The sequence below is a fragment of the Varroa destructor genome, unplaced genomic scaffold, assembly GCF_002443255.2.
Source record: "Varroa destructor unplaced genomic scaffold, Vdes_3.0 BEIS01000002.1, whole genome shotgun sequence".
Classification (NCBI taxonomy): Eukaryota; Metazoa; Arthropoda; class Arachnida; order Mesostigmata; family Varroidae; genus Varroa; species Varroa destructor.
Window position 1 is genome coordinate 11,893,171 of NW_019211455.1, and position 19,970 is coordinate 11,913,140.

Here is a 19,970-nt window from a genome sequence, read left to right on the forward strand (position 1 = left end):
AACAATGTATAATTACAAACAATAATTACAGCACTAGACTTAGAGACTTGAAAAATCCTCTGCTTTACCCGTTAAGAGAGATATGGAGTTTGAAAATTTCGTTCTCGTGGATAGTGCAGGTAGTAACCTCTTGGTTGAATTTATAGGTATAGTTCATGATTGCATCAGTCTATCTGTGCTTGCTTTCGCTCATCGGAGTAAATGGCAAAGAATACGGCTCACTGGGAATCACACGCCTAATCAACAGGGTTAAATTACTTAGATATTATCGATTGGTTCTTAAGTTTAACAGAAGGCAAATTTGACCGACACCCTTATCCTCTGCCAAAGAGAGCCTTACGGCAGCTCGCTGTTTTCTAACAGGGTTCATTGCTTTCACTGCTGTTCTGTCCGCGAGAACAGACTTTCCTAACACGAACATTAGGGTATAGCACGAAACTATATCCTCACCACACTGATACTGCTTCGGTCATAGGAGAAACAATGGAACACCACTTACACGACAGCGGGGGCTCGTGCTCTGATTTGAAGGCCGGTACAATAAACGCATGTAGCTAGGCTGACTTTACTCCCCCTTCGAGAAGAAGCTCTCATTTATCCATCTTTACAATATTGACTCTATATAATCTCCGTTAATTGGTTTTTTTTCCTGTTGTATGATCTGCTGAGTGCTACTCGCACGCTACTATGGGCGTTTATTGTATTTCTTCTCAGAAGAAATTTCGCACTGTAAAAAAATGCACCGACAAATAATGATTACGAAAACACTTAACGCAAACAGTATTCCCGTGCTATATGGCTTGTTGCGTGCAAATTGTATTGTTTTTGAACTTGTGTACTACTTGTATGGGTATGGATTCTACAGCGCGGACAAGGATATGGTGCGCAATTGCACCTAATTCAGTTGGAGATTTTCCAAGAAAGGCCGGGCACCTCCATGGTATTGGAGTTTTGTCTTTTCCACTCGTTATAGTTGAGCCATACATCTCTACTGGATGCTCCGAGAACGTTCAGCTGTCCTACATTGGACTGGCGTTCGTCAGGTCGATTCTCTACGGTAGGTCTCACAGGAAAGCTCGTTGTAAAGGTGGCACATTGAGAGATCAAGGTGATATGTATCAACATAAGTCTTGAAATCGAGTCGGAGATAAAATGGCCAACACACTTAAAAGCATTTTATAATATCAACTTTTTTTTTTCATCTGTCTAATTTTCTATCGCCTTGATAAGCTGTCAAAGTTAGCTAAGTTCAATAGGCTCTGTTGTATGAAAGTCATTGTAGGATATCCTCCTTTGTGTTACTCATCGTGAATAAAAAACGACAATTAATGCCAATAGGCTAAACTTCAATTCAAAGCACATGTATCGCTAGCAGCTAGATAAATATACAATTTTGTCTATATCTACATAAATCTGTGCGTGTACAAGTCAATTAGGTTTTACTAAGAAGGCTAACTGTCACTTGTTCTCAGACCTACCTTAGTTAGTTCCTGTATTATACGTATTCAATAGGCGTCTCTCTAAGTTTATCTTACATTTTTGTATAAGCTTGTACGAGTGTCTAAGGTTGTCAATATGTGATAGCATAATCTAGACAACTATAAATTTCGGTATCTTCCATATTTGTGTTCAATGTTTACCTAATTTACTCTATTCTAAAATAGGCTCCATCCATAAAATGCCTAATATATTTTTTGTTTCCTTATATAAGACGTTTCTGCCCGTGAGACTTTTTTCCTTATTATTTGTTCATTGAATTGAATTTTTCTCAGCGCTCTGAAACACGTAGGACCTATGTTTTCAGTCCATTGTGAATCTACCGACTTACACACGTATACATAAACAGCGTAGTGTTGCTCTTGCGAATGGTACCTTTTAGTGATACCATGATCTTGACATTGATATTATTCAATTAATACTTCAATCTTCGAGATCTGCTGCACGTGACGCATTTCCGCCAGATGAACGAATGGTCGTTGACTGACTAATCCGTGCTATTCGCTCTGTCATGAGCGCCTTACCTTGTCCCGCTGCTTTTAACGAACACTTAAAGCAGTCCTCTATCTTCACCATCAGTTAGACTTTAGACGCGCTGTAAGCTAACGGCTTGCGCGAAACGACGACGAACCATCTCATTTGCGGCAGTCACCCTTTCGTACCGCTTCCCGCCATCTTTGTCTTGTGAATCATGCGTCTTCTCCGCGTCCATTTGCTTGCTCTGTTTTTGTCCAGTTGAAAGCCTTTTTAGCAAATGTAAGGAGTAATGTTTTTCGGATCGTTGAAGGTCACTAAAAGTATTTGCCACCGGCAAAGCCGTCACCGGTCCCTACTCACCAGCTGGCAGGTCCAATTTAACGAAACACAATACAATTAAATACTAGTCATTTTGACGGCTAACCTGAACCCGTCGGATCAACGCACAGAAGTAAGGCGGAAAAGCATAAGGTAGATGCCTAGTCGGCAGACACTCTAGTATTCCTCTTAATGTCCGTCTTGTATAGTCGAAAAATCTCTAATTGAAAAAGGGGCCCTTGCTTGTAGCTTGTTGAAGCTGTTTCCTTTTGCAAGGCATTCAGTCGTCATGCAGAAATAAGTGCGTGGTTTATGTTCCCTTGGAAATTGAGGCTTGGTCATTCGGAACAGGTAGAAGTCGAGCTATAAACGAAACGAAAGAAACAATTAAAAACCCCGTCGACTTCGGACAGTAGCAACAACGAGCATCTTCCAAAGTGGTCAGCAAGTTTAATCGTGAAGTTGGATGAAAACGTTCTTCGCATTCATTTGTGGTGAAATGTCAGTGCTGAAGGTTTAACGCGCCGTCGATGAAAGCGTATAGGTGTGAGTGCGTTTCGAAAACAGCAGTCTAATTATCAGTCGGTGGCATGGGCAACGGGGCAACCTACGGCTCCGAGAATAACATGCTGGTCGTGACAAACAGTGAGAGAAAACAGCTGACATACGACAAACTCAGTAACAACGGGCCGGGAAATCAACAACAGCATGATTATTATAGGAATCGCCGCTACAACGACAATGGCTGAGCACATGAAGAACATACTTAGATACATAAACCTGTAGACTTTCATAAGTGTTGAGTAAAATTTATTGACCTAAGATCACCGCTACGTTGCATCGATGGCTTAGAGATAGCCTGCTTTCGCATGGGGCGTTTAGTGTATGTGCATACATACATGTACGTACGTGTATAAACAAGGAACTAACAATTTGTTGTTAGTGATGGGAAGCGCTATCATTTCTTTTACCGTTGAATCAAAAAGATCGGGTTAAAATTATATGCAAATATTAAGCAGCTTTACGAGTGGTCGAGCCTCGAAAATGGTCAAATTATACATGTAGGATGATTTCGTATAGTATTGTACTGATTTGATCATACATATTGGGTACGAGCGTCCAGCGGGGATACGTAGGGAGACGCAAATTGACGAGCTCAATCTTAGCGATAGATTTGTCTACCAGATCATCTTTTGCAGGTTAGGAGGCCCCCTTATTTGCACCGTGACGATTGGAGAACGTGTTTTGATTATGCATACGCACGATCAGGTCCCTGCTAGTTTTGTTGAAACGGTGATTGGACGCCTATCTGATCGAGTGTCATTTGATAAGCCTTGCCGAATTAGAATGGGCACTTAATATATTATTTTTTGCGAGAAGATTCATCCCGAAACATTTTCTATGCTATAGTCGCATCATGGAAGCTTTGACTCTATTTGCGAATGTCTTCGCCTTCCCGGCCGTGTGATAGATTCAGCGTGCCTTTGTGGGTGGGATGCGTGAATGCGTACGCTTACGCGGAGCGAGGTCATACCCCTAAACAAGTCTATTGGGTTCCTATGTCCTAAAACCCAACACATTGCTTGACGCTTGCGTGAAATTAACGAAGGATTCGCAATCCTTTCTCGGTCTCTATTTGTGACGATACCGCCTATTCCTAAAGGATTCCGTTATTGTTAATGCCAGGCGACCAGTGTGATGATGGGGCAAGAGGGGCAAGCTTTGGCAGAGGAAGCCAGGGGCGTTGACTTAGGCTGTGTGTGAACGTCTCACGTAAACGATACTTCCCGTATGCAAAGTAGGAATGCGTAGGTCTGCCACTGGCTCAGTTTGATGTCTTGAAACTGCCATACCAAAACGGTTGGACGGTGTTTATCGTTTACTTCGTGGACGAACCTGCTATCACTATCGTTAGTTGGTAGATGTTACGTGAAAGAATCAGCCAGTAAGAGCAATGCCACTAACGGTTTGTGTTTGCGATGCCGGCGAGGTCTATTTACTATATGTAGCTTAAAAAAGCATGCGAACACAGACAGAGGATAAAGGGATGGGTTAATTCCAGGGAAAAAGATCTGACCAATCGGTCGGAGATTGGGTATGGAGCGAAAAAAAAAAACAAGTTCACGTCAAGCAACAATTACATGACGCTTTTTTTGTCGTTTGCGATCTATGAGTCAAGGTAGAATCGCAATGTAAACATATTGCGCGTTTTGTTTAAAACGTGCAACGCTAGTGACGTTTAATTGAGACAAAGCACAATCTCGCCGACCCCATAGGCAATGTCATTGACGAAGGTTAACGATCAACATGAGGTAAAGCTATTCGATGCCCGAAATAGTTCCTGGTCATGCCGGCGAATAGTTTACTGTTGATACGTTAGACATATTTATCTTATCGTGACCCCTTTTCATTGGAGTAATTCGTTCGCAGTGTAGGTCGCTGCTGGGTCCGCTAATTCGCCTCGGACGGGTTGCTCTGATAGCGCCATTTCATTAAGCTGAAATGGAGGCTCTCTCGACGTGTCTGCTCTCGAGTTTACCCCCCGGCGCTCGTACTGAAATTAGGTTGTGAAGGAGTTATCCGTCATGACATTCAACGTAGAAATAAGCATATTGCACTCGTATAGTGTACATATTATGAGTGCACAGCTATATATAGTGTAAATAATTTTGCTACCATTGATAAAACTTACAAGTCGCCTATTGTATTGGGTGTAGAACGCTAGCTCAAATATTTTTATAGGACTGAGCCTAACGTACCGCTAGATGACTACATAATGTCATATCTCACAAATAAGATTCCAATTGCAAGATCATATATTATGGCAACCATATCGACGGTGACTCCCCATCTGCGTAAGAACCTCCTAGTTGTGTTTTCATACAAATCAATTAATCAATCAATGTATTTTAAGTAAGATGAGTAAATACCAGTTGCATGTACATGGCAATATAGCTACCTAGAAAATCCTAAACCTACAAAGATATCCGCCGATTACGATTTTCCCCTACACAGTAAACAGGTAGTTTGCGTTAAAATATTATGGGATATAGGGTTATATTATGTCGTTTTAAGCAGAGACAGAGATTGCAGATCCCAATCGCTATTGTATATGGGCAAAAAAAAGACACTATACCGAAATTTTTGCATTCACCAGAAGTGTAGGGCATTGTTTAAGGACGACGGCTTCCGATTCGAATAGGAATTGGCTCCATCTGAAAAGTTGCTACGAAAACCGTACGTTGTTTGGACGGCAAACTCCGTACGTTTCTATGGAAATAAGTTTGCTACGCTATTAACTATATAATATAACTTTTTCTTAATGAGAATTTCAAATGCCGTAAGTTTTCAGTTTACGCATTGTCTCAGCAGAGCCAAACTCATGAGCTGTGCTCCATTACAGGCAGATCCACGAATGTTTGGGTTGTGTAGTATATGAGTCACGGACGAATGTTGATCCGAAAACGTTTTGGGGAATCGAAGCGACCAATAGTGGGGCAATCAAACGATGGGGATTGTCCACATGGCGCTGGGTACCGCTCAGCTATGGGAACTGAATAAAAATCATATCCCGAAAAAAGAAATCCTTGTAAATTACGCACATTCTAATCGCTGTATTTATTTTCGTCTCGTCTTATTTTAAACGCTACTAAATGTTCAATACATAACACGAATGGATACGAGGCCCCGATGCGTACGAATATGCTCTCTGTAAAAAGTAGATCTTTGCTTCTCTCGAACAGAACGAATCTTTTAGCCTATCGCGAAAGCGTTCGTTGCGATAAAGATAGCACTCGTGTAGATAGGTCTCGGGTAAGAAGAGAGCATTTGCCTATCGCCTGATCACTACGACCGGTTTACGCCACGTGCGCACAGGTAGCTATAGCTATACGATTTAAAGATTCAAATGCCGAATGGTATTGAGCGTATCATGATCCGATAACAATACACACGTGGCAATGCTAGTAACTGATCCAATTGGTCTAATGTTGATTCGTAGGTAGAGGGGGGTACGGTTACAGTTGTTGACGAGTCATCGATTGTATTACTTGGGCATACGAACCGGTGTGGCCATATGGATATTTTTTTTTGTCTATTCAGCGACGCGATAGGTAATAGACAGTAAATAAACAGTGTAAGTAGAACGTATGATCGAAACTCTTTGTGTAAGCGATAATCAGATGCATCTACTTATTTGTAATAGTATCATTAAAACAGGCAGTTGTCGCTTACAATTGAGATGAACCATGCAACGAGCATGGCCTAATCGAATGGAAAAACAATCGGGCCAAAAAAATGTCTGACCGGGGAGGCTCGTGACTAGCTAAGCGGCACAATGACTTAATGCGTTCCGGTGATTCAGCGGCCAACCAAAAAACAATTCGACCTTTTTATTTGTCTATTGGATTCGGCATGGTTAGGAAACATCACGGACCGTCAGTCGCCTAGTGGACAAATCTAGGTATAGCCTTTCCTTACCAGTAACTCATTGGTGGAGCATCGAATTATAGTGGATGGTCTAGCTTTCGATAGTACGTAAGCCTGATTGGCAGGCTCACTGCCAATAACGAATTTTCACGTGAAAATATTCCGCACCGCATTAGAGTCCTTGCTTTTTTTTGGACGAAGTAAATGCTAATAGCCGTCCTCGGCTACCATTTTCACTCAAAGGCTATATAAGGGTACATAATTTGGAACATTTAGTTGTAAATCGGGCTTCGAAATGCTTTCCTAGACAACCAACAAAACAATATCAACTTTTCGATTGAGAACACGTACCATGGTACAATGCGATTGCTAAAGTCAACTCTTAAATGCCCTCTTGGATAGCCGCAGGGATCGCTAGAAACGGCGCTTTAAGTTTTATTGCCTAAACTTGGAAAATGTAAGGTGCTTAAATCGAGCAGAAAATATCGAGGAGATGTAGGGTTTGGCTGAGCTAGCTAGTTATAGTTGCTTTCATCTTATAGGAACTAAACAACGCGCTCATTACAATCTTTCAAAGAATTTCCGCCTGCCACCCTTGTGGGCAGGACTCAATGTCGCATGCCGGTAGAAAAGGGAGGCTGAAGGCTTCAGATGATTAAATTATTCGAAATAAGCTCGTATTTCTCGTAGAACCCAAATAAAAAAATTAATTTTCTTTTATGTTAGTAGATTAAAACTTCGCCTTGTAACTGGACGTTGTTGGACTCGTTAACTGATTCGCGTCTAAGCACTTTGCGCTACCGCTTATCCTATTTTCGTTAACATTTATGTTAGTGATGGTTCCCGCTGTTAACGATGCGGTTTCTACGAGAAAGTAGAGGTTTGTCTTCGTAGCAAGCTGGCAATTGTTTGTATTTAGCATCTGCTATCGGACCAGAGTGACACCCTACAGAATATCTGTTAGTTGTTTTTTTTTTATGTATAACTGTGCGACCAAGCATCTTAAGAACACAAACACATTTCTAAATTGCTACTGGGCGAAAATTATAATACGGTGTATTACGTCGTCGAAGCTACCCAAGTAAATCTTGTTCATTGACAGAAGATCAGTGAAGTTAGCAGCAAAGGATTTATACAATCCATTTCACAGCGCCAAGAGTAATGGCACTAACAATCTCTGAGGAAGCCGTTAGCGGCTGGCTGCAAGACCGGCGGGCAAGGGGGGGGGCCACGTAACTTCAATGACGCAGTGTTTAAGCCGTCGGTAACCCGAACTATGAATTGATTACGAGCGCCGAAGCATACGACTTTCTATTTCTTAGATCCGAGATTCGAATGACCCTTGCCAAGGTTACACTATTGAAGCTGGCCTGGAACAAGCACACCTCACAAGTTCCGTAGTAACAGAGTTTGAAAAAACTCCAGATACGGAAGTTGTGAGGCGCTCCAGGCAGAAAAGAAAGCTACGTTTCGGCTCGCAGCTACGATATAATACGAGATTTAAGTTAAACATACAAAATAATGTTTCGATTATGCATTGCATAATAATATACGCAGCATGCAGCGTTTATTACGTCATGAAAGAAGAACGTGTTTGTGTGAGGCCAACGCAGGATTCTAAGCGTCCAATTCTACTCGGATGTCAAAGCAACGACTAGCTAACCTAGGTATGCCGCAATTTTGTGCGGGTTAAAGTTTTAAGGAACGGGGCACCTTTTTCACACACACACACAATAAAGTCCGATGTGATACCGACTGTGGTATAGCTCTTGCCACTTTCCTAACCTAGAAAATTACATCGCCAGCATAACCGGCTGTGATTTCGACAGCAGACTCCATGGGCCCGTGATTTTGCCTGACAAGACCATATATCTTCTCGAATTCCAGTAAGGGATTGGCGAGTGGGCCGAAAAACATTAGTCGATCATACGTATGTGCTAACGGCAATACGCTTTGTTCCGAACTGCAAGCCTACGTTGAAGGAACATTGAGGTTAGCATTCCATTACGGAGCTTTGATTTTTTGTATGCTTAGGTTTTTGACACCAGCGCCTCTTTCTGTCCTGCACCGGTGTTGAAGTCGCGCACATGCGGTTCCGTTTGAATGGAAGCGTTTTTGTTTACAGACCGTTATCATTTAATCATTACCCGTTTTGTATCTTGGAGTGTAGACTGGTAGCTAATTGGCAACGTTACGGCGCCCCTTTTCAAACTAAACTCGGATATGCGCATTTTCCCTATATGGAACCCTGCTTGCGACTGGGGGCGATGACGAAACCCTTGTTATATAGAATGTTGCAACAAGATCCTCAATTTAAACCGTCGCGATAAACGAAACAAGGCTTAGAAGATGGCAATTGCGTCACCAAATCGACTGAACCCGACGACGTCATTCAATGACCAAGACCTAATGAGACCACAGTCCACTTTTTGAACGGAGATAAACTTCATGTTGAACCAAAGCAGCTTTCACAAATACGAGCTTTGCTGCGACCCTGACAAACGAATTGATACTGCCGAAATAGCCACTTTTCCTAAAGGATGTATAACAAATGACTTGCTAAGGACGCCTTCTGTCCACTTCGCTATGTGAATGTAAAATTTGTCGTAAATCTATACTCATAGTGGTATATGTACTATTATCCGATGTATATATTGCATCGGCTCGTGATTGCAGACTACGTGCACCCTGGATTCAGCACTTGTCGTCTGCGGAAGCTTTGACGCACGTAGTTCAATTGGCAAGTGCCTGTTGACAAGACTCGACGCTCATGACCTTGGTGTGCCTGCCTGTAACTTAGTTCCCAGTATAAAGCCAATGGTAAGTCGTGTACCTAGCTCAACACTTACGCAGTTGGAGTATTCGTCGTAAAAAACCGTTTTTTTCTAGCTGAATTTATAATAGAGTAAACACGCCATCGTTAGACCCCTATCGATTATCACTTCCGCTAACGCTTAGGTTATCCAGATCCGAATTAGCCCGCAAAATGACCATTCCGTGCGTTGAAATTAGTATGATCAAATCCACTTTCGCCTATAACATAGAGAATATGCCAAGATACTGTAATTCGTTGAACTATAAGATTGTTGGATATGTTATAGTCTTTAGCTATCATTATATTCTGTTAAACATGTGATAATTAACAACTTATACAAATATGAAACTTTCAACTTACGTACCATAAGTTTTTTTCTGTACTCAAGTGTAAGAATGTTCGAACGGCATTAATTTAGACGTTCACAGTTTTTGTGACTCATGTTCGAACGTTTTGTGTATGAAAAATTAGCCACTGCGATCTCATACAGTTCATCTTCTCTGCCTCTTGGCTTTTCTGGCCAATTTAGGCCACAGAACTACATGGGTTACAATTAGAAGAGACACAATCGAATTCGTCAATTATTGTTATTGTCTTTGTACATTTTTACTGCTATCGGCTATCTCCTGAGACTCCGTAGTCTATATGGAGCGTGCACACGGGTCACCTGGATGCATGTTGATGTATGGATTATTAACTGTACACAATTAAATCTATTCATCTAGTCCCATGCACCAATGCCACAAACGCGGTGCTATATTGCCGTTCAATGGCGCGGTTTTGGAATTTTTTATATTAAGGCTAATACTTCGTCCTCGTAGAAGGGCATGTCCAACGTTTGAGGACTCATTGTCAGTCATGTGCGTATGGACAGTTTTTGCTAGGCGATTCCTGAACCGTACGACGTACATTTTGGCCTTAAGGGCGTCCCTCTGCGTCAGATATGAAAACTGCAGTCAAAAATGATATAGATATCAATTACGGAATCTATAAAGAAATGATTAGGACGTTGAATTATGAAAGCCGCCATACTTCATTTGGATGGCGTTTAATTGAAGGTCAATAATAAAAGGCACCAATTTGCACTCCGGTTCAGATAGAACGACCACCTGATCATATGGGCCTGCAAAGGCTGCGCATTCTCTGCTACTGAGTGTTGATAAATGGATATCACACACGGTACTGGATAACTGATAGAAATTCTCAACTTATTATTATTATCTGAACTAGGTTTTAGCAGTTCTGATGGAAAATGACCATACTAACCTAACGCACCTTTCGACACATGGTATTAATCCGCATGTGCTGCAATATAAATGAGCGAGTATTTAGAACACTTGATGTCGTACAAGTTATCCAAGTCCTATTGAGTAGAAAAAAATTAACAAACGATTTGCCAAATGTCGACAAAGATGGCACCAGCAGTAATGAGCGGTATGATCCCCATTACAATTTCCATCTGGAATGCCTACATGTATCGTTAGCGTTCTAGCGAACCTGATTTTTTGCAGAGTGTATAGTGGAACCGATAGACGGTAAGGCGTGTGTTTTGCCGACTGGTCCCTTTCTACTCGTTGGATCACATCTGTTTCAAATCAAAGAAACCTCCATTAGTTTCTGCAAATTAATGCTCGTTGTTCTTACGGCCCGCCTTCAAGGTTTCCGTTGCTGAGAATTCAAAGCGATGGTGTAGGCTTTCGGGGTACGGTGGCAAGCCGACCAAATGATACAAGAGTCAATTTTGAGTTATTATGTCTAGCCCTAGTAATCTTTTCTACAGTAAGATTCTCCCAAATGAAGCGTATCCCATAGGTTATGATTGAGTTTAGTTTTAGGTCGAACAAGCCCAAATCGAACGACAAACAACGTTGCCTTCCTGCGTCTACCAACAATAGCACTTTTTGTCATTGGCGACATGAAAAGCGTTTAACATAGGCAAAAGGCGACCTGACAAGGCACAAGGTGCTAGTGGCCGCTGTCCTGCCTCTCTCTCTAAACTTCGTCGCTTCCGGTTTGGTTGGGCTCTGTTTTCCTGTAAAATCGCGGCATAAAAGGTGGGGTACACTCATAAAAATACCCACCTCGGCCAATATGAACATAACCACGTTTCTGAGTGTTTAGTCAAACGGTGCTCTAAAACGGTGTATAACGGATTGCATAGTTTGACAAATTCTCTCTTGACGTCGGCCATCAGGGTCATGCAGGCCGTTTCTGTGAAGCGTTCTCTCCAGTATCCATATTACTACTTCGTTGGAATATCGTGTCCGCTCTCTAAGTGGATGTTCAACCGGTAAACACTTTTTTTCCGTAATTCCCCGCTATGATGTCAGCGCCGTTGGTTCGACGTTTGCCTTAAGAATTACTAACATCTTCCCACTGGACTGAAAGTGTTCCAGCCGGTAATTACGTATTAATTACGCCAGAACGATGGCGCATCTTGAGACGCTCGTTGTAGACCTATGTGGATTGGTGGTTTTCTTAGTTTGTAAGTTCTCAAGGTTTTGTATTAGTCCCCCTACTGTGAAGTAGGATATCGCGTTGTATGAAAATTTACTCTTCTTACGTTGCTGTAAAGAAGGGCATCGTGCGTGGTATCGTACACCCAGATGAGACATCTTCGAAAAGTGATTCATGGAGCTAATAGGGCGAACCTCCAAACTGTTGTGGTACGTTGGCCAGTCGAATCGTTGATGTTTTGCATCAGCGGTCAAATGGATTTCCAACTGTCTAAGGTACGATCGCCTTTGCGTACGTTTTTCGACTGATCGTCTAGAAAACGGAGGCCAAAAAGGAGAACTCGTATCACACCTTGGTCATAGGCCTAAAGGTTACCTGGTCCCTCCAGGCAGGGCTGCAAGTATAATTAAACTACGACGTGTGCCATGATGGGGCAGTACTGTAGATCGGTGAATTTCAACTAGACACTGCCCACTGGGTATAAATGCTTACACCCTTCGACAGAAAATGATTTTGTTTCTAAAATTCCCCCGATCCTGGTTACGTTGTAAATATATCGATGATCGTACTTCCTGCATATCACGAGAAGTTTGGTATCGAGGTAAAATTGACAATCATCGTCCACAAGCGAATCTTGAAAGGCCGTAACATTATACGAGCCTATATGTGCAACATAATAGATAAAAGATAGATCATTACTTCAAGTATTATTTACTGTCAAAGTAGGCTCCACCATTTTAACAGTTCGCTTTGCAAGCTAAACACGTGTGTTATTTGCTTCTGTGACGCCGCACCAGAACGTATGGTGATTGTACTCTTAGTAACCCCAAATATAATTTCGACTGCATAAATAATTTGTCATGTCGATCAAGGTATCTAGAAAATAATAGATTTTAGGTAGTGATCGTATTGTGTTCGTTGGTTAAATTAAAATATTCAATTTAGTTTCATCTTTCCATACCTTCGTGAACATGTCTGAATCACGGAGTGAACCTCAAAGATATCCTTGTAGGGCTATTGACCATATAAAACCTATAGGTTCTCGACCCTTTTCCCTTGCCCTTAATATATGTTACCTCGATTTTTTTGTTATTAAATCACATCCGTTAGCACTACGTTTGAATAGGAATAACACGATTGCGAAAAGGAGATCATCTCAAAACATAAGTTTTGCTATCAAACTAGAGCAGAAGAAGAATTCTGTTGTTCGTATTGCGCTAAGGAGAAATTATTTCAGAAAACAGATACAGACAGTCTTTTTAACCTCTCAAGTGACCCCTAACAAAAAAGTAGATAGAAACTTATTGAGAGTCCTAAAAGACAGCAATCCGCTTTAAAGTCAGCTGTTGGTATCTTCAATACTGGAGCGCTGAAAGCAAGCAAAAAAAAACGTTAAAAAATCTCAGAAAATAAAGGAAAAAGAAGAAAAGAAAATAAAAAGAATCGTATTAGCAAACTTGAACAACTTTAATTTCATGTTACATACCTACTGAATTTTGCCGTAACAGATTAGCAGCTACGCTCTGTTCAAGTGTTAAACAAGTTCTCCAGAGGGGAAATATGTATAAACGAAAGGAACAGCTTTGAACCCTTTACCAAGTTTGTCGCAAAAGAATAAATAGATAAATAGGACATATAATATAATAAATAGGATAAATAGATCCCCGTCGAAATTGCAGGGGTCTGCTAGTAGCATGGATGCGTCGTTCAATACAATACCTGTTACTTTTGCAATTGGTACAAAACTAGGTTGGCTTGACGCCTAATTGCTACAACAGATTACAAATAACTAATAATACGTGTGCATATCGCTCGTTCTAGGCTGCTGCCAAAACCCACGTAACGTACCATTCGATTTGCTTGGATTTCACTTTGTGTTAAAAAGCGTCGGAAAACTGCTTACCTACAGTTATATACATATCGCAAGCAATAAATTGATTCTTAGATACAGCAGACATTTTTAATAAGCGCTGCCCATAGCATCTATGCTGTATCGAATAAATAGTCTTCGTTTGCTCTATTCGTAAGATTATTCTATCAACCTCCATACCCAACGACTTATAATTTTCGCCATTTTATATCTGACGTCATCATACACGTGCAAGCATGCTCGTGCGTGACTCGAGCTATATGAAGATAGGCCAAACAGTTTGTTTAGGATAAAACCACTCAGGCCAACGTGCGACTGGTGAAATACAACAAGTCGTAATCGAGAAAAGTTAGCTGACAGAACGCGTATGATCTCTGCTTCCCAGACAGATTCAAGGACGTCATTGCGACAAACAGGCTGTATTATACATTGTTTTGGAACATAGTACGACTGCTCGTATTTTAAGTGATCTCACACGGTCCGACTCCTAGAGAAAAATACGCTGGTGTTTCCTGTGTTAAATGTTAAATAGATAGCTTACTAACGATGTATAGGATAGTTGCACGTAGCGATAGTGTACGATACCCCGTCTAGTGGGTTACATGCCTTGACATAATCACCTTAGCGTTCTCATGGCCCATTATCATAGTGGCTAGTGCATATTTAACAAATGAATTTAGATTGCACGCGGGACTGTTAGCTGGTCAGATGTTCTTGTCTTAGTTATAGCGGTTTTACTTTGTACTAACTTGATTAACTTTACATGTAATAATTTATGCCAACTATAATCCAATAGAAGCTAAACACCATAAGTGAGGGCCATGTATGTTAATAATAAAATTGTATGTTTTTCTATTTATTCGTTATTGAAACATTATATGGCTGAGTGTATCACTACTCGATGTTCATCTTCTGCGATATTTTTTTTATATCTGTTATTCTTTTGCAGATCGCGCAATTTTCAAACGAACTGCAGGTGGTGGGTCATTATAGATTTAAAGACCCCAGACGAACTTTTTAAATTATCGATACACGAGGTTCGATGTCATTAAGGCCAACAACGAGCTTATCTAAATGCCAAACCGCCAGCTAGCAAGAAACCAACTTCTATTAAAACCGAGTCGTCCTTACTAATGGTTTTTGCGAATCAGGAACCGTCATCCTTATTGTGTGCATGTATTATAATACAGAGGCCTGCGAACGACCTAGGAAGGCGTCGTATTAAAAAAAAAAAAAAAAAAAAAAAAAAACTCTTGATATGTTTATTTTATTTGTTTTTTTTTTATCTCACTTTAGATGATGTGATGTGCGTCCGTTGCGCAGATGATGGGCTGATGATCGTCTCTAGGTTAGTACGTAATATATGTTAGCTTGAACCCCTATCGACAAAAGGAACTATTTTATATTTAACGGCAGTTAAGCCTGTTAGTTCCTGTGCCATCGTTCGAATCTTATCGGATTAATATTTATATATATTTTGGCACTACTGCGATCTTCGATGAATCGCAACTAATTTGATCTGTGGCGCCGGCGACTAGGTTTTTTGCAGTCGTATGGGACGCGGTCAGAGATCATTAGAACTAAAACTTGATCTGCATATAGAAGAAGTTAATTTGTACACAACAACAAGAGCAGGTTACACTTACGTAACGTTGTAAATTTTTACCCTGTAATATCACACATCTAATAGTTGGCCTTCGAAGAGCGCGCTATTATGTATAAATAACCAGCGTTAACAAAAACCTCATCAAGGTCATATAATACCATAGCATTTCTTCCATTAGCAGAGTTGTTTCTCGAAGCGTTTAATAGCCATTATGTAATACATCTGCGTTGTTGCCATAAGGAAGCAGTCTGAAAAAGCTTCCATACATTTTTCCGTAGCCTTAATATCTCCTTACTTAACCTTAGTCAGTAGGATCCTATGGAGAGTTCCATAATCGGTTATAAGCGTAATAGCGTGAATACGCGCAGCAGAGTGTGCACATAATAACGATTGGCTGGCTAAGATATACGAACTACAGATATTTACCTAATTATTGTCTTCCATTATCAAAGTAATGATTGATATCAGGTCGCTGATCTGGGCGGGTCACGTCCTATTCTAATTCTCTACTAATGCCTTTTGCTTCGCCAAATGATGTGCCCCCATTTTTCGTATCGGTCGCGTGTACCGCCTTTGAAATAAAAGACGACCGAACCAATTTACATACGGATAAATACCTCAACTGTTCCATAATCATCAGTTTTATTACAATATTTCGTAGGTTTATCTTCTGCTAGATTGGCCGTAAGGCCTTTTGTTGTGTTAGGACCCTTCTATTACCTGTGTATAGAAATGCTCGGTGATTGAACTTGATGCAGCTGTACATTTTATCGTTATGAATACGCAATATCTGCACACCTGACGCGTTTCAAGCGGCACACAATCGTCATGAGTCGCATAACCGAAGGAAGCTATACAAGAACGATATACTTCAAAAGGAAGACAATTCAATACCGATGATGGCAGTCTCGTACACTTCGAGCTAAGTACCGAGGCATTCATCCGTTAAATATTCGGACTGCAGAACGCATGGCCATGTGATCACTCTTCGTTCTATGACATTCATATTCTTCATCGCAAATAACACCTGTTCACCTTGAACGGCAAACACCAAGATGCCAATAGAAATCCAATACAGAAAATAAGCTACACCATCAAATGGAAACTATTGTGGAAACGGGAAGGCTGCCCTTCTGGCGTATCGGCACTGGCTTCCTACGTCTAGCCCCTACAGCTTACCTGTCCGTTTATATTTTAAGCAATTTAGACAGAGGAGAAGACGAAATCCATTATGGTAACCGTAGATTGGAGAAAACAGTGAAGCAAACATACTATAAACGCGTTCGGTTTTTTCGAATGCACGACTAGGGTTTCCTATGTTGGCCGATTATGTTTGCACCATGTAAATAAGAACGGACAGGCAGATCGAGGCGAAGAAACAGAGTGACTTCAAACTTATTTTCCGTACCTTTCGTGCAGTATTTTATACCAATGTATTTTGTAGTGAACAGGTATTCTGACATCAATTAAACTTAACACAATAAGAGCGTTTAAATGTATTTTTTTTATTTATCTACTTAATATATTTATTAATATTTAAATTAAAACTAAATTTCGGTTAAATAAACAACGTGCATATCGTGAAGACAGGCATTTTAACAGCATAGATACAACGAATCTCGTCGCGTTAAAGGAAACGAGGTCACACGTTTGAATTCGACAAAGATCCCACATAGCGGTACTTCTGGGTCTGTATATTTCATCTGGGGTACGCAGTGATTGAGCATATTTGATATCTGTAGAAAGGCTACAAGTGTAGAAATCGAACAGATCACTGTGTTTCAGTTTGAAGACGTGTTTTCCCTGAGAGCTGTCCGCTAATATTGAGGTTTGGACATTGATACAACTATAATGTGCAGGTCATCTCCGGCTGACGAATAAGCGTGCAGTGTGCAGCAGAAAAAGGTGCTTGTTTATGTTGATTTATTGTAATTGAGCAAATCTAATCGATTCCGAAAATCAAACTAATCATCCTTTTTAAGCCGTTTTTAAACGTCAGCTTGAAGACGACTAGTGCATGAGGTTGAAAACAGTTGTACGTGTAGGCTGCAAAGATTGCCTCCACTTATGGGAAGCTGTGCATACTAATTTCTCTGTGGATACAACTTTTGGGGGATTTAGTTGGCGGTGGACGATATTCGATACCGATGTTGACCGTGGCCTGCCGCTTTCAGATGAAGATGTTACTTGTTTTTTGTTTGATGAAGATGATTCGCTGAGCTATCTCGTGCTGAAAATAAACCGAGTATTACGAACGTTTCTCGCACCCAAATTGCTCAAACGAAATATCTGACGCCTATGCTGGGACGGTTTTCCTATGAAAGCTACATCACAGAGTGCATCGGGGACCAGGGATTCAGATCGGGAAAGTCAGGGACCAGGTCAATCCCGAACTTACTTTGTCCGAAATTGTCGTTGTATATATATGTAGATATAAATAGTGGAATGATTCACAAAATCCCACACACATACCAAGTACTTTTAAACAGCTCTCTGCTTGTTGTAAAATCTAAATCGACCCGAATTCAAAAACTTCGCTCTTACGTATCGCCACATGTTAACTTCTACATGTTAACATGTGACCAAATAGATACAACACAAACTTGTCTTACAGATAACAATATAGACTATGAGAACACTTCGATCATTGTGAACTTTCAACGCGAATCATTCTGTCTGTCGTAATGGCACCACGTTCAGTGCACCAGAGGGACACCAGCGTCACGTGGACGTTTGCCGATCAGTTCTAACGATCGTGCTACAATAATGTGGGCTTTTTTGAGGTGAGACAGCGGGTGATGGATTGGCCATTTCGGTTCCGGGCATCTATCAGCCACCGGTTGCCAGCTTTCCACCAAATATCCTTTCCATTAAATCCTTTCCAAAAATGCGTTTATCGCAACTTGAGTTCCTTCTACTGAATGACAACGATACGTGTCAACCGCTACATTTTACGCTGCGAGCTGGTTAGGTAATTTGTGCCGAAGATGTACCGGTGTACACGGTGGATGTGTACAGGATTTGTGTACAAAATTCAATTCGTTGTCTATGGTATTCTATTAAAACACGTCTTAAAATATAGTACATATTTAAAATAGGATATTTAATTATATTACGAGTAATCACAGGACAGGGTCATCTTGTTAAACGCATCGTCAGTCTACTACTGGCTGGTTTGAGATTGGAAACTGAAACTATTATCGGCTTCAATGATTTCTACCGCAACTAGGCCTATCTGTTTGCACGGCACATAGATGTTAGCAAATGACCACTTTTTGCCAACAGTTAACCTTATAGATGAGTCTCTGATTATCGAAGAACGTTTCGCGCCCCACCGATATAAAAGGCCCAGAGCTAATCAGATCTTAATAATGGTTATATTATGGAAATATATATATGCTGTTTTGCTCCGAAATGCTAGAAACGGTCAAAAGTAGTGTTTTTCTTATAGGTTCAGGTATGTAAACTTGCGACTGGTATCAACACCCTGGTAATTTAGACTCTTGGCTCATGATTATGCCATTTTCAGCATCCGCAGACTTATAGTGATAAATTCAATGATAATGATGATGATGGCTTTACTGCTGAGATTTTAGTCGATCGTACTACGGAAGTTATCCGAAGCAGCCTTTCTTTTAAGTGTTACTTCTCTGAAACTCCATTATTATATGAAAATGCCTTTTTACACCAGCATGCAATGTAAACCTAAACTTCCAGCGTTTTTTAAAACTGTGCTGCGGTTACATAACGGGGACGTAAATGATCTGCCCAGTGCGGGCCCGTTGGCTGTCGTACCAAGTTGGGAACTTTAGAGATAAAACAAGGGTTCGATCAGATCGCTCTGCCAGACCTGAAGCCTGCCTTTAAGAAACACGTATTAGATGGTCAGGAGCTTTTTTCACCTGACTTATTACAGCCTCGCCAATGTTCTCGAAGTTGGTAAAGGTAAAAATGAACATGTAACTAGATCACAAATAACAGTGCATTGGTACTAAGTAAACATAGCTATGGTAATGTTTGTTATTATTGAAAGCCATGTAGCTTGATTATGTAGTACATGGTCACAGCCGTGACACAGACAAATAGCGGTTTGATAGACATCCTTGGACATAAACAGAAAATTCGCCGAGAAGTGACCCATCTAAAAAAACCTATTTTGGAACTCGTCCGGTGCTAATGATTCGGAAACATTTTAATACAGGTTGTTACTTTTCCATCATTAATGTCTGTGATTGGAAATGTTTTATCAGGTTCTTCAAGGGAACTGAGCGTGAATTTCTTACTGGATAATCTGTCTCAGAACTAGCTAAAAGCCTTAGTGTGTTTGATCGGTTCATCGTTGGATTCTTCCGACTCGGATGTTTCAGCCTAACCTTCAAATGAAAGAGCTCAAAATTTCAGAAGATCAAAACTAATCCGTGCGGATTGTTTTATTATCCTCTAAGCATAACCGCTAATGTGGAACTTATATCCTAAAACAATCTAAGTACCTTTTTTATTTT

At 40.8% G+C, this 19,970-nt stretch overlaps 1 protein-coding gene across 3 annotated transcripts in view; it reads left to right on the forward strand.

The window, feature by feature from the left end:
* The first annotated feature begins 2,236 nt into the window (after nt 1-2,236).
* LOC111245125 (uncharacterized) overlaps nt 2,237-19,970 on the forward strand; it is a 37,842-nt gene continuing 20,108 nt past the window's right edge. The window contains exons 1-3 of one of the 3 annotated variants that reach the window (XM_022793018.2): nt 2,237-2,445; nt 9,397-9,540; nt 15,159-15,210. The gene's annotated coding sequence lies outside the window, so the exon portion shown is untranslated. Of the gene's footprint in view, nt 2,446-9,396; nt 9,541-15,158; nt 15,211-19,970 lie in introns of those variants that run through there. The other 2 variants (XM_086982065.1, XM_086982064.1) reach the window with 2 other exon arrangements.